General features: G+C 48.7%; 1 protein-coding gene and 2 long non-coding RNA genes across 6 annotated transcripts in view; 1 reads left to right on the top strand and 2 right to left on the bottom strand.

Moving 5' to 3' along the window:
- The window catches only part of PSEN2 (presenilin 2), a 59,581-nt gene extending 58,808 nt beyond the window's left edge, over positions 1-773 (bottom strand). The window contains exon 1 of the mRNA XM_073801136.1: positions 753-773. The gene's annotated coding sequence lies outside the window, so the exon portion shown is untranslated. The remainder of the gene's footprint in view (positions 1-752) is intronic.
- LOC109547538 (uncharacterized) overlaps positions 1-12,441 on the top strand; it is a 44,451-nt gene extending 32,010 nt beyond the window's left edge. The window contains exons 3-5 of one of the 3 annotated variants that reach the window (XR_012330183.1): positions 4,056-4,469; positions 7,744-9,242; positions 10,342-12,441. This is a non-coding gene — a long non-coding RNA (uncharacterized lncRNA). Of the gene's footprint in view, positions 1-4,055; positions 4,470-7,743; positions 10,306-10,341 lie in introns of those variants that run through there. The other 2 variants (XR_012330184.1, XR_002173340.3) reach the window with 2 other exon arrangements.
- Positions 12,442-15,702: 3,261 nt separating this feature from the next.
- LOC141279011 (uncharacterized) lies at positions 15,703-23,321 on the bottom strand. Of its 2 annotated transcripts, XR_012332698.1 has the most exons (5): positions 23,045-23,321; positions 22,284-22,380; positions 21,323-21,390; positions 18,271-18,823; positions 15,703-17,785 (listed from the first exon to the last, which is right to left on the bottom strand). It is a non-coding gene; the product is annotated as an uncharacterized lncRNA (long non-coding RNA). The 2 variants fall into 2 exon arrangements; XR_012332690.1 differs by lacking the exon at positions 21,323-21,390.
- Positions 23,322-23,927: the final 606 nt, after the last annotated feature.

Genomic DNA, 23,927 nt, shown 5'->3' with positions numbered 1-23,927 from the left:
CCAGCCTCCCTCCACCCCGCTGATGCTCCCTGATTCCCCTGGGCCAGGCAGCCTTCTAAATTGCTTTCATTTTTTTCATAGCTCTTGGGAGAAACCTTTCTTCCTGGGATGGAAGCCCCCAGATGAGGGTTTGGCTGTGCCTTTCCCTCCCTAACAGAGGGGCTTGTCTCAACACCAACTCCAAACACACACACACACACACACACACACACACACACACTGTGCAGCTCTAACAACTGCGACTGTTCTCTAAGTACAGCCCAGCAGCCAGACTGTAGCTCAGTTTTCGGCTTTTCATGGTGCCTTCTGCTCTGACGGTGCTTGGTAAAAGTTCATGTCAACAAGTCTGAGGATCAGTCATTACCCTACCCGTGTCTGGGAGTGCCAGGATTAGAACCACTGAACCAAAATCCACTTTGGAGAACGTGAGGCCCAAGCAACAATTGGGAGGGGGGGGCTCCTGGCACCTCTTAGTCTGACATGAATGGTGTCTTTAAGACATAGCAGCACATACTGCCGCATCTTCCACACACGAGAATAAACACACACACACACACACACACACACACACACACACACACACACACACAATGCCTGCTCTCCCATCCCTGCTACTACGGGTTCCCCGCTTTCAGCACTTTCTTGCTTGATTCTCATACTAGTTCCTACGCCTCTGGGTGGCAGCCCTTGGCTATCTGCTCTGGGTCTGGTATTGAGATCTAAGACTGAATCCGTCATCAGTTTGTAATTACCTGGTACTGAGCTCCCGCACGACTCCAGCATCAGAGGCAACCTCTTGGAAAATGCGCCGGGGCCTGTCTTCTGAGAGGCTACCCCACCTGCTCCCAGTGGAGCATCCACTCGTAGGCCCACACGGCAGCCAACAAGGACAGCTGCCTGGCAGCCCAGAGAGGTCCAGGGTTGCAGGGAAGGGGGTTCACAAGTTAGCCCGGCCCTAAAGAAGGTGGGTCACCATGGCTCAGTGGCGCTGGGACCCAAGTAGGCTCGCAAGAGCCCGATGCGTGAAGCCATCACTTACCATGAGAAATAAGATCAGCTATTTCTATCAGCCCAACCAATGCAACAGGCAGGGGCAGGGAATGGGGTGGGGGGGCGGGGCTTCCTTTTGTGGGTGTGGCTCAGAACAAGTGTGGTGGGAAGTACGACTCCAGTGTAAGTGGCAGGGCTCTCTGCTTGCATTCAGTCAGAGTGGATATTCAGCAGAATACCCTCCGTGACCCCACAGTTTATTAATGGCTGGAGCTTATTCTGACTGAGCAGCACCTCTGCCATATAAGTTAAATATTTTAAACATTACCCTTAATAATAGGTGCGTGTAACACCTGCCAGAAGAGTCAGAGTTTCTGGGAGCCTGACAGGTTGTCTCTCCCCCGGACTGACTATAAGCCCCTCATTAGACTTCACATGGTTCTACTCCTTGGTCAATTTAGCATCTAACACATAGGAGGTGCTCAATGGCACATAATAGGTGGTTGTGATGTTGAGCTCAAACAACTGATAGTGCCCGGCTGGGCTCTGCCACGTTTGCCCCTGGGCTTCCCTTTTCTGGGCCTCCATGGTTGACCACTCCCCTAGTTGTGACGTTCTTTCTTCGCATACACCAGGCTATCCTGGGAGGCACCCTGTCTTTCAGGTGACCTTGCTGACTCAACAACCAATATCTGACTGAGCACCAACTACATGCCAGGCTTGGGGGATATGCCAGTGAGCAAAATAGTCATGGTTCCTGCTCTCCTGGAGTCAGGTCTGAAAAATGAGTCAGGCATCAAACATGTAAGATGAATAGTGTGGACAGAGAAGGACCAGGGTTATGGGAGCACATGGCAGAGGAATGAGGCAGCCTCTTGGAGGAAGTGATGTTACGGTGAGATTTGAAGAGTTCGCTGAGTAAAGGGAAAAGGGGCAGGAGAGGTAAGAAGAAGGGTAATTCAGGCAGAGCAAACAGCATTTACAAAGACTCAGGTATGGGCAAGAGTGAGTGGTGTCAGAGCAGCAGGAGAGGAGCTGAAGAGGTGGGCTGTCGGCACGTCGAGGTCTCGGGATGTGGTGGCCGGATGAACGCACCTTGCAAACCTCCAGCTCCATGGAGTGTAATTGGCCGAGAGCTCCAGCTGCCACGCTCTAAAATCCATTCACACCGAAGCGTGGCTTCCCTGGCTTCTCCCAGGCAGTGCCTGGGCACCTTGGGGTACAGCGCAGGGCAGGCTCATTCCCGGGAGGCACGGGACTCCTGCGATGCCAGCTTTGGCTCAAGGACTCAGTGGCTTTGCTGAACCTTCCTTAGACTGCACAGTAGTCCGGGACACTTCTACCTTCCCTTCTCGCCTCTCTCCTTCACTGGGGGTCAGACTCGCATCACAGTCTGACAGCTCTCCCAGTCTCCACCTCTCAGGTTCCTCTCACCGACATTTCCCCAAAGAAAATCCTTACATGTTTAATATTAACTTTGTGTCTGCTTCTGGGAAGATCTGGACGAACACATGAGGCTTTATCCTCCTGATAATGGCCAGTGGTGGAGGGTTTTAAATGAGTGACACGATCAGAGTATATCTGGAAAAGAACAATGTGGCTGCAGGGTGAAGAAATTGGTCAGAGGGGATCGGGAGAAGGGCCAGAAGGCGATTAGGAGGCTGTTACAGTGGCCCAGGTGAGATAGCTTAGACTAGGGGGCGGCAGTGGGGATTCAAAAATGTGATTGATGATGGAAAACAGGAAGAAGGAGAAGTGGCACTGGGTGATGGATTGAATGTGAAGTGTGAGGGAGGAGTTGAGGATGACTCTAGGATCCTGGCTCATTCTACAAGCGGGTGGAAGCTAGTCGTCGGGTGTTGTCCAGCTCTGCTTAGGGAAAATGCAGTATCTGGCCAACAGAAAGGTGAGCTCTATTACGGGTCAGGACAGCTCACTGGCCTTCCCACTACCTGGGTGAAACACCTCTTGGGAACATCCAACACGGTTTGTTTGAGTTCATGCTCACTTAACAGCCTTCGGATGGTTAATTAGACACACGGGCATTCAGATGCCAGGCAGATCCCTCTGGAAAGGAATAGTGCCAACTAAAAATGGGTAAATGAATTGGCATTCCAGTTTACCGAACAATGTCCTGGATGCCTGATGTTCCTGAGCCAACCTCTCCAAGCTGATCAGCTCTGTGATACTGGTGAGGATGGAGACTGGACCCTGGATCAGAGAAACTCCACTCTGTTCTCAGAGGCCCTGGTGTAGACAGCCAGCTGGCCTAGTAGGATGTGGAGGGATGAATAATGGCTGCTAAAGATGTCCATATCCGAATCCCCCAAATATGTGACTGTGTCACCTGACGTAGTAAAAAGAACTTTGAAGATGTGATGACATTAGGACTGTGTGCTGGGGAGATCATCCTGGATTATGATCTGAGTGGGACCAATGTAATCACAAGGGTCCTTAAAAGAGGGACAAGGAGAAGCAGAGAGCAGTAGATGTGACAACAAAAACAAGAGATTGGAGTGATGCAGGGAAGGGGCCGATTTCCAGGTGTGGACAATCTCCAGAAGCTGGAAAAGAAAAAGAGACAGTGTCTCTTGTAGAGCTTTCAGAAGAATTACCAGACTGCTGACAACTTGATTTTATCCCAGTGATATTGATTTTAAAATTCTGACCTCCAGAAATATAAGATAATAAATTCATGTTGTTTTAAGCCACGAAGTTAGTGGTCAGTTGTTACAGCGGGAATAGGAAACCAACACACAAAACAAGTGCACCACCTCACCTTTTCAAGAGGCAATAAATAGCAGATTTATACTATGTTGTACACCTAAAACTAATACAATATTGTAAATTAACTATACTTCAATTTTTGAAAATAGAAGATTTAAAATAAATGAATGAAATAATATATAATAATATAGTAGTAATTATATATATAATAATATAATTATATATATATAATGCCTATTTTCAGGTCATAGTGACTAAAATAAAGGGCCATGTAGAGTGGATATGTGTCATTTGTGACTGCTTAACATCTTTTGAATAAATAACTTTCCTATTGTCAGACTTTTAGGCCAGAACTACATTTCCCAGGATCGCTTGCAGCTGGAACACAAGCATGTGACCCAGACTCCACCAATCAGATGCACCATTGTGAGAAGGCACCTGGAGGAATTCTTTCCTAGGGGCCTCAGGGGAGCAGTCGGTTTGAGATCTCAGGGCAGCAGGGGCAGAGGTGGTGGTGTCCTAGCTCAGTAGCTAAAGTGCCAATGGCACCTTCACTCCAGCAGTAGTGGGAACGTGATTTGGGTATTGTTCCAGGCTGTAGAGCCTCCAGGGATGATCTTCTGGCCTTCCTAGAAATTCTGTAAGCCACACAATTATCCTTCAATAAATCAGTTTGCTAGTTAATCTTACGGTGTGGATTTTTTTGTTTGCAGTTAAGGACTCTGAATGATACATCACTTCATGGCATTGTGGTAAGTAACCGGTCAATTTTAGCAGCTGGAAGGTGAAGCATTTGCAGTTTGCTCTTCCAGCCAGGCAGAATTGTTCATAGGATCAGGAGATGCAGGCCAAAGTGCACATTAGTTCCCAGTTACAGCTGCAGAGCATCAGGGCCACCGCAGAACAGCTGGTCCTCTTTAAGCCTTGAGCGGCCATGGAGAGAGACCAGGGTTCACATAATGAGTGAGGAAAGCTCCAAATGGGTTTTCCTGAGCTGCAGAAGGGCCCATCTGGAGGAGGCGAGGGATTACTAAAATAGTTTCCTCAGACACAGGTGAGGGAGCTGCTAGAAACATCTTTCAGAGTCAGTTTCCCCCAGGGGGGGTAGCCAGTCCCCATTTCCGGTTTGGGGAGAAATGCCTGAAGTGTTCCTGACCTTCCTGGGACCGAGAGCTCTCAGGGATGAGGCAGCCAGATGTGAGCTGAGCCTTGACACCCATCCCGCTTCCAGGAGCTCATGCTCATCCTGGAACACTGTCAAGGAGATGACAGATGTGCCTTCTTCTTGGGGTCAGCTTCAGATGAAGTCATCCTTTCCCTCTGGACTCTGTCAGGATTAGTTCTTGGTATTTCTGAGTCACTTCACAGTTTATAAGCACTTTGGGAACCCGAGGTACTGAGTGTCTCTGTGCATGAAATTTTATACTGTGCCTTTACTCCTAAGGATGCTCTGGAAACCCTGAACCAAGAACGATGACCCCCAAATTCAATGTTATATAGATAGAGACTTTTGAGAATTTAAGAAGCATAAGAGAAGGGGAAACTGTGAATGGACATTCAAGAAGGCATAGGAATTTTAGCTACTAGGAAATCAAATCCATGTCTCTAGATGATCTCACATCCTCCAGGAGACGCTGTTTGTGTTTTCTTGGATCCTACAAGGGGCAAGTAGAGTGGTTTTATATATGGTTTCATTTGAAGAATGCTAATCCCAGGAAAATATTTTTTCCTTAAAAAATATTGTTGAAGAGAGGTTTCCTGATTACCATTGCCTGATCTACCCTTAGACATTTTTATTCCTTTGATTTAAGGCTAAAACATCCTAATCCAAAGTCTCAAGAGGGTAAACGTTAAGACCTTCCCAATAATTACTAATAATAGTAATCAATATAAGGATTTGATCAGATCCTTTCCAACATCCCTTCAGCAGAACAGTTTCCCAAGAAATAAATTTCAAGTTTTGATTGGGGGTGGGGGTAGGTTAGGACATTAATTGATGAACTAATTACATTAGGGAAAAACTGTTCATTCCCAAGGAGCCCTTTCTTGAGGAAAGCTGGAAAGATGTCTTGGACGCATCCTCCCTTCCTTTATGGTGCGTGTGCTTTATTCATTACCCTAGGACGTTTAGCCCCAGATAGGGTTTGCTCTGGGCCTGACCCTACTAGTTAAAAGTTCAAGTAGAATTCTGATAGTAACTAAGATTACTACCCAGTGCAATACAAGAATCAGTGATCTGTGTTAATTGTGCTTTGCTGATATGGCTGCAATAAATTCAAATCATTGCGGATGTGGACACAATGAGTTGTATGTGAACAATAATGTCTATTTAATGCCTCTTTTTCCCAAGTGCATGTTCATTTAAAGCAGAGTCTTTAAAGAAGGTTCAACCAGCCACTTGGTACATGTGAACACAGGAGACCAAGGGCCACCCTTCCCAATCAAGGGATCCCTGAATAATGTCCCTTTGTCCCCCAGCCACCCAATTCACCCATGGAGGAGGATCCCTGCCCCCTTTCCATGTCTGCAGAAAGTGCATTGCTTTTCTTTTTTTTTTTAATTAATTAATTTATTTATTTATTTTTGGCTGCGTTGGGTTTTCGTTGCTGCGTGCGGGCTTTCTCTAGTTGTGGCGAGCAGGGGCTACTCTTCGCTGCGGTGCATGGGCTTCTCATTGTGGTGGCTTCCCTTGTTGCGGAGCATGGGCTTTAGGTCCGCAGGCTTCAGTAGTTGTGGCACGCAGGCTCAGTAGTTGTGGCACATGGGCTTAGTTGCTCCATGGCATGTGGGATCTTCCCGGACCAGGGCTCGAACCCGTGTCCCCTGCACTGGCAGGCGGATTCTTTAACCACTGTGCCACCAGGGAAGTCCCTGCATTGCTCTTCTGTTATGGGCATTCTTGGCTAGACTTTGTACCACACAAGAAAATCTAAACACTGTTCCTCTCCTGCTCACTCAAGACAGTCCCTTTCTCCAGAGCTGGATCTCAGAGCTGGGCAGTCCCTGGTGCTCTCACCGTGTGTCCAGGTGGGATGCATTTGGCAGATAGGACTCACTTAACACACCCATCTACCCACCACGATGCCAGATCCTCCGAGACAGCCCTTCCTGATACTCTTAGCACCCAGCTTGATACTCAGAACCCAGATAATGCGTCAGCTTCATACGGATCACCTGCTTTGCAGGATCTCGACTCCTAAAGTTAGGAAGTCCCTGGAGGGTCACCACTCAGCTGGCTGGTGCCAGTTTAACTCCAAGATGGTCTAACACATGTTGTTGTTTGTTTCTGCTCTGAGGTGACCCCTGCCCTTCCTGCACCCCAGGAAGCAGGATGTAGTCACTCGTCAATAATCTATAAAATACCAAGAATCACCTACTCAACATTCTGAAAATGATAGCAAACGTTTTTAAGTATTACAGCAGGAGGACGTGGTAATGTGTATCCTGCTTTGGAACTAACAAAACATCCCCTTTAGCCCTTTGCTTCCTTTCCCTCCCTGAAGGAATTTGCTGTTGTTTGTAAACATAATATACTCTTAACACTGGCTCTGTTTAACCACTTTTTCAAACTTAGCCTTTCTGCTTATTCTTAGTAAGTCAGTTTTGATTTTTTTTTGAACCAACTCTATTGAGGTATAATTTACATGTAATAAAATGCACCTGTTCTAAGTGTACAGTTGAATGAGATACAACAAACTCATTGTGTAACCACCACCATACTCAAGATATAGAATATTTTCCATCACCACCAAACGTTTCCTCATGCCCTTTCACAGTCAACCCCCCTCCCCACCCCCAGTTCCAGGCAACTAGTGATCTGCTCTCTGTCACTATAGATTAGTTTTAAAGAGCTTTGATTTTAATGAGAATATATTGTGGTCAGTAAAGTAGCATTCTGCATGATTCTGCTCAAAACCCTTCAAGGGTACAACATGAGACAATTTTAACGTTGAAAAAAATTGCAATTTGTGTGTTATCTGAGCCACATAACATCTACCCCTCTGTTGACTTCCTTCCTTTCTTTAGTGTGGCAAAGTGCTTTCAAAGATGGCGTCAACACTTCCATCCTCCCTGGAACCTCATGCCACTCCTCCCAACAAGTGGTGGAAGATATCTCTCCTCCCCTTGAACCGAGCCTGTCTTTGTGACTTGATTTGACCAAAAGAACGTGGAGTAAGGGATGCTCTGCCAGGCCCAGGCCTTATGAGACCTGATAGTGTCTGCTTTTGGCCTCTTGGGATTTGGCCACCACGGATAAGCTCAGGCCAGAGAGCTGAATGACAAGAGCCTGCCTGGGGAGGGAGAGGCCCGGTCAGCTCCCTGCTCTTCCAGCCCCAGCCAAGGAGCCAGACATGGGAGTGAAGCCATCCTGGATGTTCCAGCTCCAGCCGAGGTCTCAGCTAAATGCAGCCACGTGAGTGACCTCAGCCAACTCCATACAGAGCAGAAGAACTAACCTCCCGGCCGAGGCCAGCCAACCCACAGAATCATGAAAAATAATAAATTTGTATTGTTTTAAGCCACTAAGTATTAGGGTAGTTTGCTGTACAGAAGCAGATATCTAATGCAGTCAGGAACAGTGATGGACGGTAATGCCCTCCTAGAAACACTTGAAACAACACTGCAGAAAGGAAAGGACACACAGCCTCCACAATACCCTGAAGCTCTGTCTGCTCCTCTGTGAATTTTCAGATGTTCGTTAAACTCACTCCTACTAGAGGAAGCAGAACCCAGGGTGCAGTCCCCGGCCACGAGGGGCCTCGTCAGGGGCTCTCGAGAACTCAGTGTGAGGGTTGGTTCAGGGAAGAAAGGGGCCCCAGACCCTCGTAGTTCCCTTTCTCCCTGTGGCCTTTCAAAGGGAGGGTCTCACACAGAAAGGAGTCATAGCTGAAGAATCTGAGTCTCTAAGGAGACCTAGGGCCCTATAGGAGGTTAGGAGCTTCTGAGAGCCGAGTTTCCTTAGGAAGACCCAGATGAGAAATAATGCAGGAGTTCCCATGTTCAAGGCGTGATCCGTAGCATGTAACAGTTACTCACAAAGGTGTTTGTTAAATCAATCAATTTCTGCCTGAGTTATCTGGACGTTTCATTAGGTTCAGGGAATCCAAGACTGGTGCTAAGGTATCCCTCAGGCATGGACAATCCACTTGGACAATTCCTGGGGCATCATACACTCCAGACCAGAGAGAGCCACAGGAAATTGAATCTGGAGCTGAATTGTTGGCCTGTTGTAGACTTGACCTTCACCTACCATTGAACCACATGGTGGGGTGAGCTTGGGTCATCAGCATAAGCCCATCACTTGCATCTTTCCTGAAGACCCCCTCATCTTCAAATCTCCAGGTCATGGAAAAAAGATCTCCTCTAGCAGTTACTCATTTGAATTGGGGAGGACTCCTAATGGGATGTATGTAAATTGTTGCTGTAAATGTTTGAATAACCAGGTGGTAAAAGCAAGGGGACCAGCATTTCCTGATAAATATGGGCGGTCAGCTGCCAGCAGAGGATGTTTTGAATTGGATACGGTAAGCAGTGAGAACAAAACGGCTTTGCCTCTATTTCACCCGGAGTATCCACTGGTTGACAAGCCCCTGAGAAGAAGGAAGACAGGGGACAAGAGGAGTGTCCTGTATTGGGGCCAGAAGATGCTTCTGACCCTCATCTTAATCTTTCAGTGTTTACAATGGCCCCGGCCCATTTTCTGGGTCTTCGTGTTCCCTGTGCATGCATTTGAGGTGGGTTTCCGTAGAGTCACCTCTCAGAAAACAGAGGAAGGGGAAAGAGGTGGAAACGTGGTACCACGGGAGTCTTTCTGCAAGAAGGGCCATGAGCGAGTGGCAAAGGCAAGGGAGGCCAGGGCACAGGCCAGCAGTCGATGTGGAGCAGTGCAAAGGGGGTGTCGAAAAGAGTTATCACTTTCTAAATTGGCTTGTGCCTTTTTGCACAAATCAAAAGGTCGTGTCTCTCTGCTTATGCAAGATCTCTCCGTGTATGCAAGCTGTTTTGAAATGCTTTAAGTGCTGCATGAACCACAGGTGGAATGACTGCTGTTATTAGCTCTGTCTGGAAGATGGCCACACCCGCTGGCATCTGACTGAGTAGGAAAAAGGCCCCAGGGTATCCTGTGCTGGGGACACCAGGTGACTGTACAGAGTCCACACCAGCCGGGAGATCCCAACAGGTGCAGGGCTGATGGGAAATGAGCAAGCTTGGACGGTTTTCCTGCGTAGATGGAGCGTCCGGCTGAGTCACTCTTCCCTCTGCCTGGGGGAGTGAAGTCACAAGTTCTTTGCTCTGTCTTGCCAGCCCTTCTCTTCCTCCCCGTAGCACTCTTGCCTTCTTTAGGACAGCAAACTAAACATAACTGGAATCCAGATCACACTTACTTTAACGGACTTTTCCTCATATACTTAATATCTAAGAAAAAGGGTCACATGGCAAACAGACACCTCCCAAAACAAGAGCCAACCACTTGGCAAAACCAAGCTATTATCAAGGATTTTTAGAAGAAAACAAGAGGTGAAGTATAATGTAGGGTCAAAGACAAGTCCAGAGCAATTCTACCCTTAATACTTTTATAGGCTGAAAAATGAGATTGATATTCTTTTTTTTTTTTTTTTGCAGTACGCGGGCCTCTCCCGTTGTGGAGCACAGACTCCGGACGCGCAGGCTCAGCGGCCGTGGCTCACGGGCCCAGCCGGTCCGAGGCACGTGGGATCCTCCCGGACCGGGGCACGAACCCGCGTCCCCTGCATCGGCAGGCGGACTCTCAACCACTGCGCCACCAGGGAAGCCGGGACAGCATTTTAATCTCCGTAACATGTAGGAATACAGACTCACTGGCTGGGGATGTTCCTCAGGCCATTATAAAGGTGAAGTTTACCTTTGGACTCTTTTTAGTCACAAGTTACAGAAACCTGTTTAAAATGGCTCAAGTAAAAAGGGGACATTTGTATCAGGATATACTGGTGTCTCAAGGAACCCAAGGGCAAGAAGGGCAAGTAGTCTTGCGAGGGTCTGGAACCAGAACAAACACACGTTCCAAACAGACATCCCATTTCTGAATCTGCCAGCAGAGAATGTTGGAATCTTCTACGACCCAGCTGGGTCTGACCCACTCGGTGAAATGGTGTAGTCCCAGCCCAAGAGGGGACAGGGAGACAGACTTGACAGCCAGAAAAAATACCCTATTATATACAAAAATTAAATGTGCGATAAAGCATAACAAATGGGAAAGATTAGTCAGCAAATGGTGCCAATAGCATTTAGAAGTTCATTTTACTTAATACACCAAAATAAACTCCAAACTAATTAAAGGGTATACATTTTAAAATAGTTTTTAAAAGTATATCATAAAAACTAAAATAAAATATCACTTAATGTTAATTGAGACTCTAATGAAAAAAGGGAATAGGTTCTGAGCCCAGAAAGCACAGAGAAAAATAACAAAGAAATGTTGACATCTATTGAGTGCTTAATTATGGTCAGTCTCTATTTTTAAGCACTTTGTCCACATAATCTAATCTATCTTTCAACCTTATGAAAATGGTATTATTATTCTCATTTTTAAAGATGAGTGAACTATGGCAGAGAGATATTAAGTAACTTGTCCAAGATCACACAGTTCGTGGCGGAGCCGTTTTACCCGGAACTGTCTATCCTGAAAGCCAAGGCTCTAATCCTCCATATCGTAAGGTCTCCTTCATATACATTTAAATGGGTTTAAAAGGGCCAAGTTCATTCGTTCAACATGTATTTATTGAGCTCCCACTAAGGGATGGACACTGCTCTAGGCCCTGGGCATACAGCAATGAATCGGGCAGGCAAGCCGCCTGACCTCAGGGAGCTTATGTTCTAGACTCTAGAATCTAGAGAAGGTACATACTATTTTTTAAAAAAATGAATAAATAAACCAGAGAGTTTCCGACTTCGGCAAGTACTGTAAAGAAGAAAATCTAGGGCTCTGTGATGAACAGTGACTTAGGTAGATTGGGTGCTTGGGGAGAGCTAGGGGACGGAGCCTGGCTGGTGGAGGAGACACAAGGCATCGGGGAACAAGAAGAAGCCAGGAGGACTCAGATTCCGGGCTAGGGTGGATTGGAGTGCCATTTACTAAGATGGGGAAGAAAAGCAAAGGTACAGCAGGTTTAGGGAGCAATACTGAGGGTCCCATCTCAAGATGTGTTAAATCTGAATGGCCCATTAGGCACCCAAGCTTGCCTCACAACTTCTAATACGTGCATAGCAAATATCACAAAGCGTTCGGATTGGATACCTTGACGAGAAAAACACACTGAACTTGCAGCAGATGTGTGGGCAAAGGATGGGAAAAGACAATTTAGAAAAGGGAAAATAGAATCAATAAACAAACCTGGGAAAATATTCAGTCTCACTAGTAATCCAAGAAATGAAACTTGAAACATGAATGAGGTAGTATATTTTTAAGTACTAAATTAGAAAAAAATTTAAAAACAACACCCAGTGGAGCCAGGGTGAAATTGGTACTCTTCAGACACTGATGATGACATTGTAAAGTGGCACAAATATTTTGGAAAGTAATTTGCCCAGGGTCATAAAAATTCTATAACCTTGGACCCAGTTTTTTCACTTTGGGGATTCTCCCTTTAGGAAAAGGTACTATGTGCCCATGGTATTTAGCACAGAATTATTAAGAGTGAAAATTCAAAAACAGAAACAAAGCAGCAGGGAAATGGTTACATAAATTAAGGTAAATCTACTCCACTAGAGCCCCGTGGCTGCTGGTTTACCTCCAGTAATGAGTGAGGAAAGTTCTTCCTGGTGGCTAAGATGATCCAGTAGAAACAGCAGGCTGGGAGGCCACAGCCTGCCTCAGGTGTCCCGAGAGGCCCAGGCCTGGCTGGAGGGACACTTCAGGCCTGGTCCCCACAGCCGGGGCACCTGGGAGGATGGAGCCACTGTAGCTCCTGGGACTGGTGGGACTGGCTGGAGTCTCTGAGATGCCACAAGGTGAGAAGGAAGGAACCCACATCCTGCAAGGCGTGTGCCCCATTTCTACCTCAGGTTACGGAACTTCTGACAACACCTGTGTGGCTGCAGAGGCCTTTCCCCGAGATGCAGATAGAGCCAGATGACCCCTGCTGCGCGGCAGGGGGCCCCGGGCCCCGCAGTTTGCCTCTCTCAGTGCTGTGTCTCTGACCACCCTCCGCTTTGCATGGGCTTTGTCGTGAAACACCTGAAATCACAAGTGAAGGGGCTCAAGGTCATTGCCCTTCAGCTGCTCGGCAAGCTGTTTAAATGTGAGCCATTGGTTCCTAGGCAATTTCCTTGGTGACCACTAAAGCCGGCGTGGAATGCGTTCTCCGGTCTCAGCGGGCAGTCTTCTCGGGGGGAGATCTCCTAGGCGTCAGATGACCCCCAGTTTTTCCATGCGTGTGAGGAGGAGGGAACCCAGGCCCTGTCTCCAGGACAGCCTTTGTTAGCCCAGCCCCTGACCCCTCCGAGCAGCTTAGGCCAAGGGCACTTCAAAAGTGACCCGAGGAGGTACAATGGACCAGAGAATGTGGCCAAGGGCAGGGAGGAGTGTCAGGAAAGCCCCAGCACAGCACAGCGAATCAGGAATCCGGGATCACCTCTCACTCCTTCCCATGATCCCTTGGAGAGACTCCTGTGTCCAAGTCAGACAGCACTCGGGAGCCTCCCTGCCCCCCGGACTGGACCCAGCTTGCGTCTCAGGGGGGGCAGCACCTCTGCCACCAGCCTGCGGGTGGAGCTGTGCCAGGAGGCCACAGCAGCAATGCAGTGGAGCAGCCCCGGCTGAGAGCACAAGAACCGGGCACTGCACGCTCGCCGCATCCCCTGCTAACCCACTCGGTCTCCAACATTTTCTGGAATCAGCTGTGCCCACCTGTCTCGAGGTTCCATCTCCCAGGAAAGCAATAGACCTCCTAGACACACAGCTCTGTGGCCACACGCCTCACCCTTATGCAGGGCCTGATGCAGACACCCAGAGCTTGCCTTAAATATGTGCTAACAATTTCCCTGACATGAACTTTGAATACTTGGTGTATTGCCCTTCTCAGCCCCCACCTCGCTCAAACACCCAGCACGGGGCAGGCTGCAGAGATCTCTTCAGAGGTGCCGCTCGTTGCTTTTCACTCACCCCTCCCACCTCCAGGCCCATCACTGCTGAACGGATCCAGCTGAGCTCATAATTTAGCTCCAGGGCCCTGCCCCTGGCTACAGCAGTTTGGACCAAATGGGGTATCTGAATGTCAGCCAGCAAGCTGTGGCTGCAGCTCTAGCCCGAGAAGGGCTGGTCAGATTTCTCTCTGGATTCATCCAGCATCAGGACACTGAGGGCTCTGGCAGAGAGTCCAGAGCTCCAGGAAGATGGGAGGCTGACAGAGGAAGAGTGCAAAAGGGACAAAAGTGCCTCTATAAGAAGCTGAAGGAGGGGACTTCCCTGGTGGCGCAGTTGTTAAGAATCCGCCTGCCAATGCAGGGGACACGGGTTCGAGCCCTGGTCCGGGAAGATGCCACGTGCCAGGGAGCAACTAAGCCCGTGCGCCACAACTACTGAGCCTGCGCGCCTAAAGCCCACAACAAGAGAAGCCACCGCAATGAGAAGCCTGCGCACCACAACGAAGAGTAGCCCTCGCTCGCCGCAAATAGAGAAAGCCCGTGCGCAGCAAGAAAGACCCAACGCGGCCAAGAAATAAATAAATTTGTTTATTTATTTATTAAAAAAAAAAAAGCTGAAGGAAGCATCTAGTTCCCCACCAGCGGTGGTCAGCCGGCAGGAAGAGAGGTCTTCCTTACAAACCCTTTGGAGTGACTGCTGTCCTAAATCTTTATGACTCTGAGCTGTGTTCCAATGCTTCCAACAAGGGGAATCCGAAACTAGAGACCCCATCACCCAGAAACATGCAACCGATCCGTCTGGGGCTCACAGGGCACAGGTACCAGGAGCATCCCCTCTGGGCGGGTCTGACTGACTTCCTCAGACACCAGAAGGAGGAAGCCGGTGCTTCCTGTTGTCTCACTTTTGTTCTCGCTCAGCGCTGACTGTCCACTGGGCTTTCAAGGCTGAAGGCCCCACGACCATCCTGATACCCTCGCTAAAGCCACAGCTGTGTCCTCGGCCTCCCTTTCGACAAGCCACATAATCTGTATGGCTTGGGTAGTTTTACCCAGGGTTGCCTGGATTCCATGCTGCACCAGAATCGCTAGAGGAGAAAGGCTGCTTAGTAATCATATATTCACCTCCAGGTCTCACCCCAGACATAGTGAATCAGAACCTCCAGACCTGGAGTCCTGAATCTGTATCTTATAAGGCTCCCAGAGGATGCTGGTGCATAGCCCGGGGTGGGGACCACGGAGCCAGGCCAGCTCCATCTACTCCGGAGGTGGAAACAGGCCGCGGGAGGGGAGGTGTCTTGCCTCGGCCGCTCAGCTTTCAGTGGTAGTGGTGGCTGGGTGCTTTCCTCTCTAAACAGGCTGCATTCCCAAATGAGATTCCATCTGTGTAGTCACCTGGGTCTCATTTCTCGGATGCTCTTTGGGAGCACAAGTGGGGGAGAGGAAATGGACAAGGTGACATTTATTTCACACTCAGGACCTGGGCCCCGGATCCACCTCATTTATCCACACCCCTGTGGAGATGTACACACATGTGTATTAATATGTAGCTTCTGGGCTTCCCTGGTGGCACAGTGGTTGAGAGTCCACCTGCCGATGCAGGGGACGCGGGTTCGTGCCCCGGTCCGGGAAGATCCCACATGCCGCGGAGCGACTAAATAAAATGTAGCTTTTTTTTTTTTTTTTTTTTTTTTGCGGTACGCGGGCCTCTCACTGTTGTGGCCTCTCCCGTTGTGGAGCACAGGCTCGGGACGCGCAGGCTCAGCGGCCATGGCTCACGGGCCCAGCCGCTCCGCAGCATGTGGGATCTTCCCAGACCGGGGCACGAACCCATGTCCCCTGCATCAGCAGGTGGACTCTCAACCACTGCGCCACCAGGGAAACCCAGATATATAGTTTCTTAATCATGCAAAAGGAGGACAGAAAGGACACCACTTAGACAGACTTTCCATTTCTGGCCAGTTGAGCTATTTCTTGTTACTGGATGTGATTTCCCTGCTCAATTCCCTAAGGCTCATAACAACAGAAAGTCAACATACACAAACCTCCGGCACTGATAGCACCCCCTGAAAGGGAGTACTGCTACTCCCCAGCCCTCAAAGGAACCAAAAAACAAGACAAACCTGGAGAAACCCTGGTAGAGCCCCAAGGGCAGAGCAAGGCCTGTTTCGTTCATCACTGAGTATGTCTTCAGGCTCGAGCACAGTGTCCGACATGCTGTTCACTAAAGACCTGTCAATCAATCAAACTTCCAGTTTTTTATTGCTCCCATTAACCCAGCTTTATCGATCTCTTCTATTCTGTTAGCGTCAGCGATCCCCCTGGCCCCTGGACCAGCTTTATCGATCTCTTCTATTCTGTTAGCGTCATCGATACCCCTGGCCCCTGGAATGAAGGGGTGTCCTGTAAGGCTTCTAGAACTTTGCAGAGGTGCTTTCCCTTTTGCTCAGCCATGACAGATCTCTCCTCCCTCCAAACTGCTGCGTTCCCCGCCTCCTGAATGGCCCCTCCCTCTCTAGCCAGGGAGCACTTGGACACGGATCTCACCCACTGTACCTAGCTGGTTCTACCTCTTCAACAGGTCTCTCTCACCTTTCCTCTCCCCTCTGTGGGCCTCAAGTCACACTTGGCTCCTCACCAAGCCATCCTCCCTCCACTCACTTCTTCCCAAAGGGCAAGTATGTTGGTCTGATGGATTGGTTTCCCAGACATGAATTGGGCCATGATTCCTGTGGGCACCATCTTGAAGATATTCCTGATCTTTTATGAGGCCAACATGTTCTACTGCTCTGCCTCCTGAGGCTGCCCTGAGGCTTTTCCTCACATTAAAGGTTACCCTTTTAGTTTGGTAACTGGGGTTTAGGGGAGCTAAAGAGCACTGATCTCTAGCCTAGGCCGAAAAAATATTGCACATGGTTCAGCCCAGTTTAATAGAGGTTGGGATTTGGACCCCAAACACCAGCTTCTATTAAACTTGGAGTCTTAGGGACTACAATAAATGACAAACTTGTTTTCCTCATCCAACTTCTGGACTAATTTAGAGATAAAAAAGGAGGAACAAAGCATATAGATGTCAAATTGTCATCTTGGTTACAGATAAAGCTGATATTGGAGAATGTGGCTCATCCTGGAAGCAAGTAGGATTTCTTCCCCACAGTCAGTTCTGGACCAGGGCAGCTTCCAGAATGGGAGACTGGCAGATGTCAGCTCCCATGAAACCTGAAGCATGGACCAGCAGACTGCAGTGTGTGCTTTCTCCCCTGGGAGGAATCAGGGAAGCAGTGGCAAGAGACCAGAGTATTGTGCTAATTGATACAAGGATAACTGATCCTTCTAAGCTTGGAAGGAAACACAAAGAAAGGGGAATTAATATGGCAACTTAACAAAAGTGCTATTTCCTCTTTCTTACTCAGCCTCCGTTCCCTGGATGTTTCCCTGGGAGCTTTGTAGGTCGGCAGGTGGTTGGGCTGGAGCAGGATTAGACATTCCTGGGTTCTCTGTCTTGATAACCTTGTAATGGTACCCAGGCCCACCATCATGCCTAAACCCGTCATCCCTCGTGCTGCGGCAGAATTTCAGGCCTTTGTCATCACCTCCCATCTGTGTTACTCCAATGGGCTCCTGTCTTCGTCAGTTTGGGCTGCTATAATAGAATTCCGTAGACTGAGTGGTGTATAATATAAGCAAGAGAAATTTATTTCTCACAGTTCTGGAGCTGGAAGTCCAAGATCAAAGTGCCGGTGCATTTGGTGTCTGGTGAGAGCCCACTTCCTGATTCGTAGATGGCTGTCTTCTTGCTGGGTCCTCACATGGTGGAAAGGGTGAGGAAGCTCTCTGGGGCTTCTTGTATAAGGGCACTAATCGCACTCATGAAAGCTTTGCCCTCATGACTGTGTCACATCCAAAGGCCCCGCCTTCCAATATTATGACATTGAGTGTGGGTTTCAACCTACGGATTTTAGGGGGACACAAACTTTCAGACCATAGCAGCTCTTCACTAGTGTCCCTAAGCCAGTTCCCCCTCGAAATCAACCCCCCACTTGCACCCAGAGTGATCTTTCTAAAAACACAGATCTGACCGTGTGACTCTGCTGCTAAAACCCGCAGTAGGCTCCTCACCAGCTACAAAATGAAATTCTGATTAGCGTGACCCCTGCCGGATAAGAGCCCAGAACTTCCAGTGGAGGGGTCAGTGTGAGGATAGATTTCTGGTTGCCAGGATTGAAATTTACTCAATCTGGGTTGCCTGAAAATGTGGCTCAGAAAATTTGTGGTAAAGTTCATCTAAGCTCAAATGAAGATCAAATTCAGATTCTTCAGCTCATCAACAACCCAGAAACCCAAAGATATAGTACCTCCCTTTCAATGGCTGGATATCTGACATGCCATAAACAGGGTGTTCGGACATTGATGGATTTTCCCATCCCTCCTTACCTTCGGGTCTGTAGCAGCGGCCTCAGCCTCGAGTCTCTCACCTGGTCCTTCTCAGATGGAGGAAGAAGGTCAAAATCTGATAACAAAGTGTTATCAACTCAGGCGCTCTTCTCTCTCGGTTCACAGACTGGACCCCATAGACTTTAGGATGAAACAAATCTCCAAGTATTCTGTGCTCGCTTCCACTCCATGTGCTCCTGCCCCCCCATGTCACAGGTGATGTTTGCACCAACAATGGCAGGACTTTAACTGTGTTTTCACCCAATAGAGCGGAGTGAGAAGTGACACAGGGAGAAGATGCCTGTCTCATAACGTCTCACCATCCCATGTACCATCCAACACACTGGCGAGACGCCCTTGTCTGCCTCTGCAGTCGCTCAGCTCAGCTCTCTCCTGAACAGCCTTGGGGCTGATGATTCACTCCCCTCCCCTACTTCCCAGCCTCTTGCAGCAGGGCATCCAGAGGTCACCTCTGTCCCCTGTCCAGTCTCCTCTGGATGTGGAAATCAGCCTGAGAGGTATAAAGTAAACTGTTTTCTGATGACAGATGGTTCTGTGGTAGAAAATAAAAGAAAGAGAAGAATAATGATACTAGTTATTCCAACTTTTCTTTTTTCTTTGGGGAAGATGTCATACATAAAACATAAGGAAGCAAGATTTTGCCGTAAAATATACCTTCCTGGGATACTCCAGCAGTGGCTCTGTTGAGTGGTCAAGGCCTGATCTGGCTGAATTAATACATACTCAGTCAAGGATGAGAATGAGAACCCAGTCCAGGCCCCGGAGGCCCTAACAACTTCTGAGGGATGTCCTGGCGTGGGACTCGGCTCTGCAGACAGAGCAGGTAGCCAGCAGCAGCTCCTTTCCGCAGGAAATGCCGGCTGGAAGGGTGAAGCCCACAGTGCTCACCTTTGGTGGCCGTGGGCCGGTTACTCAGTGCTCACCCTGGTATCCCTCCCACGGCCAAGGGCCTGTCTTTGGATCACTGAGAAGGTGAGCAGCAGGGCTCCCTCTTGAGGTCCCACGTAAGAACCTGGGCCTGACAGATGCTACAGCCCTGACACAGGTGAAAAGGGAGAGTGGCCAGACAGCTCCACTGCTGTCAGCAGAGGGACAGACCCAGTTCCAAAACCCCACGCCAGCTTGACCCTTCCTCTCTAGATGAGGGAAATCAGTATCTGCCTGGGTACGTTTTGAAAGGATAAATGGGCTAAGGTACAAAAAAGTGACCAGCACAGTGCTTGGAACGTGATAGACACTTAGTAATTAACCGAGCAAGTGGGTTGAAGACCAAATACCGAGGCAACAGTCTTTTGCAGAAAGAAAAAAGCCTTATTGCGGGCAGCCAAGCAAGGAGACAGGAGGTAATGCTCAGATCTGTCGCCCCATCAGCTTTTTTTTTCTTTTTGGCGGTACGCGGGGCCTTTCACTGTTGCGGCCTCTCCCGTTGCGGAGCACAGGCTCCGGACGCGCAGGCTCATCGGCCATGGCTCACGGGCCTAGCCGCTCCGTGGCATGGGGGATCTTCCCGGACCGGGGCACGAACCTGTGTCCCCTGCATTGGCAGGCGGACTCTCAACCACTGCGCCACCAGGGAAGCCCAACCCCATCAACTTTTGAGGTGGGATATTTATAGTGGAAGTAGGGAGTAAGAGGGGGAGGGGGCTTAGAAATGATTGGTGGAAGCAGTTTGTAAGTTTCAGGAGTTCTCTGCACAGCCTCGCCTGCTCTTCCTGCCTCTTCATGGGTCCTACATCTCCTAGGTGAGCAGAAGCCTGAGGCCTTCGGGTGTCTCAGGCCCCCAGTTTGGGGAGGTGGTGGGGAACAGGTCCAGGCTGGGATGTCGGGCAGGGGGTGCTTCCGAGCCCCTCTTGGAGAAAGATGCTGGGGGCTGATTCCTTAAGGTGATTTCATGGGGCCCAGCTGCTTGCAGGACTAATTGATTCTAAAGTCCAAGGGGGCCCACAAGGCCATCAGACCCAGTCCTTATCTATCTTCAAAGGGAAAACACCGCTGCTTTAGGGCACACCTTCCTTCTCAGCTAGAAGATACCATTAGCTTCTGTTCTGTCGTTGTTCTCATTCAGAGTCCTCCTACTGGGTGAGACAACCCGCTGGATTCTATGCCTGGCCGGGTGTCTTGAGGGCCAGGGCAATGCAACTGTCTTCCCTCCCCACCCGACTCCCTGCTGTCTGGGATCTGATCTGTCAGTCTTCTGGATACTTCTAGACCTGATGAAGGTAGGACTCAGTGGAGGTACAGGGAACCATCCACTGAGACAGAAAGGTGGGCATCTGGGAGCCTGCTGGGAGTGGAGCGGTGCTCTCCCTGTGCCCGCTGCGTGAGAGGACGGCTGCCCTGTGACTCATCTGCCGGGGGCCACCTTTCCCTTAGCTTCCGCCTGGCCCTGCCGCCCCTCTGCTACATCACACGCTGTGCCCACTGGGCTCTGGGTGCAGAAGGGGCTCCTTCAGCTCCACCCTGGAGATGGGAGTAATGGGGGTGGTGCCTGCACATCCCTACACCTCGCCCCCCAGGCAGAGGGTAGGAATCCAAGGCCCTCCCCTCCCACCCCTGGCTCTGACTCTGTTTCTCTACCTTATTTTGCCCTCCTAGGTAGCCACTAATTCTAATTTTAACCAAGATTTTTGTTCAATCAGCATAGCGTTCCACACGTGCTAAAGAAGCCCTGTTCTTACTGCCCCTTGGAGAAAACCAGAAATGAGTACATTTAAGGAGTGGTTCGGAATGTGGGCTCCAACTGGGGGTCTCCATAGCGTATCCCCCATACGCACCCATGGGCAGGAGGTAAGCTGTGACCATCCACACTCATGGGGAGAAGCCAAAGGACAGAGACCATTAACAACAACCAACTTGGGAATCGAAAATACTCAGGTTCCACGGTGCCTCAGCTAATGGAAACGCTTTAAGATTACTTCTTTATGTACCTCACTTTGCCCAATTTTATTCATCATGGATAGAGTTCTTTTTAAAATGTTTAATTCACTTTCCTGTCTTCCCAGAAGAGTAAGTTGAAATTGATTTTACCTACTTTTCGTGACTCTGTTATCACTTTGAATATTGGTAACGGTCTGTGATACACTGGAACGCCCTCATGAACTATTTAGAAAAAACAGATGTGACAATTGCCGCTAGTCTACTATGTTTTTTGAAGTCTACTTTTCTTAATTCTTTCTCGATAATAAAAAATATATATATTTACATAGGTAGAGTAAAAACACCTTTCTTTTCTTCCAGTTTTTAGTCTGCAGTAGACAGAGAACAAGATGAAGTCTGATAGAACTATTTGTAAATTGTCAACATGACTTGAGTGAGGGTCTAAGAGGTTCCCCGTGAGTGAAGTTCAGGATGTTTAAAATAGAAATTTTGTGGCATTTAAGCTGCCTCAAGTCCTTTTCTCACATACTCAATCACTCACCAAATAGCTCTTGAACACCTACCAGCTGCCTGGCCTTTTCTGAGCACCATGGCTACAACAGCAAACAGGAGGGCAAGCTCTCTGCCCTCCCACACCCAGCTTGCTTCCTAGCGGTTGGCTGTGGTCTGAAAGGTGAAATTGCTGAGTAACTAAGTTCCAGGTAGAAAGAATGTGGCTGCGTGTGCCTTCTGTATGTGGTCCAGAGACATACATTTAGTTCAGAAATGTGTTAGGACACGCATACATTTCTCAGACACTGCGCTCCCAAATCCCTCTAAATCCACCCCAGTCTTCTCCTGCCATTGGTGCCAAAGACACAGTTGAAAGTAGAGGAGCTCAACCATTTACAGAAAATAGAATCCTGACTTTAACTGCCATCTGTGGACAGATGGGCAGATAATTATGAGACGAGTTTCAAAAAGAAAATGTAGTTCCCAGAGTGTCCCGTCTCCTTTCCTCTCTTCCTTCCCTTCTTCCTCCCTTCCTTTTATTCATATAACAACATTTATTGAGCACCTACTACATGCCAGACCCTGGGCTAAGTACTGGAGATATAAAGTTAAAGAAGACTTACCTCTTATCCCTGAGGACCTGACACTGTAGTGAGAAGTGATTGTCGTCATCGGGGATGATGAATACCAGGATGGAGATGCACTGCTGCACAGGGAGATCTGGGGACACACAGGGGAGAGATTTAATCCAGAGTGAGAAGAGGAAAGAGAGCACCAAGGAGGGCTTCCTGGAGGAGGAGGCAGCGAAACTAAATTTTGCAAGATGAGTGACAATGGGTCTGCCTCTCACCTTTGACATCTAACCACCAAGTCGGATCCTATAGGTTGGAAGTCCCACCTAGGCGAGGTGGGCAAGAATGGAACCATCTGGGGTATGGAAGGCAGGAAGTGTTGTTAGAACCCTTTAAAGACCCCCAGTGTTCATATCCTTCCTCACTGGCCACCTCCGAGGCCTATTTTTAAGATGATTCTGAGCCAAGTCCTTTTTAGAACTGGTAACCTCTGAGAGGGGCGGTTGGACCAGCAGACACTGGGTTTGTCTATTTGTGACCTCAATGCCCCTGCAAGCTGGTGGAGCCTGGTGGGTCATCAGGTGGCACTTTTGTTCAGTGAGCATTTTTTGTGCACCTACTGTGTGCCAAGCCCTGTCCCAGGCAGTGGGAGCCATGTGAGCAGACAAGCCCTCGGCCCTAAGAGGCTGACAGTGTATTATGTGTAATTTGATGATCTCAAGCAAAACAAAGTCCTCCAAACATGCCCTCACTCACTTGAACCCACTCAAGGTTTCTTTAAAAAAAAAAAAAAAAAAAAACTATTGACTAACCCCTTTTCTTCTTTGCAAAAATTTCTTCTCAAGGACTGAAACATGAGTTTCTGCTTCCCTGCTCAAGTATGCAGTGTTTTAATGAACTGTTTTCTTCCTGTGTTGCTTTTGTCAAGAAAAATAAGAGCACCCCTTTCCTTTCTCCTAATGACGCAGCAGAGAACATTTTCAACTCGACACTCCCCCATTTCCTCTCCCCACCCCTTCCCAAACCAATTTGGCATTTGTCCACTTTCCACCTTCAGGTTCAAAGTGAGTCTATGTGCTGTGAGAACAAGGTCATGTCTGGAACTCATCTCTACCCTGTGTGCCGTGACATTTTAGGTTTCGCTTTTTTCAGCAGAAATACCTGGGCTTGGTGGGGAGGAATCAAGCAGATCTGAGTTCGAATCCTGTCTCCTGCATTTACCACTGATGTGAACTTGGGCGGGTCACTTAACCTCCCTGACCCTGTTTCCTCCTCCGTAAAGTTGAGCTGAACCATCAAGCCCAACTGTTGACCCTTCCAGGTTGGAAGGGATAGTGACAAATGCTGGGACAGGAGAGAGAGGGTCATCCTGAAAATACACCGGGAGTAAAGACATAGGAAATCAGCCCAGCGTCAAGACAATTGGGCCGCCAATGGAATCACTTGTCAAACTGCCCACCACAGTCCTGGCCCCCCTGAGGCTCAGTTAATGCTTCTTCCTGTCTCATCCACCTTCTCCAGTGAGACCAAGGTCAGGGACGACCCAGACAGCTTTGGTCTATCCCATGTGTTCTGGGATTGTCAGGATGGCCCCGATTTCCTTTCAAATGTTCTCTGCAGATATCCTCATATAACATCAAAATTGTTGAGAAATCCAATATTTCAGCATATAACCAATGACTCTCAGACTACCTC

The sequence above is a fragment of the Tursiops truncatus genome, chromosome 1 (genome assembly GCF_011762595.2).
Source record: "Tursiops truncatus isolate mTurTru1 chromosome 1, mTurTru1.mat.Y, whole genome shotgun sequence".
In the NCBI taxonomy this organism is placed as follows: domain Eukaryota; kingdom Metazoa; phylum Chordata; class Mammalia; order Artiodactyla; family Delphinidae; genus Tursiops; species Tursiops truncatus.
Note: the sequence above shows the minus strand (reverse complement) of the source record. Positions and strands in the feature narration are given on the sequence as shown.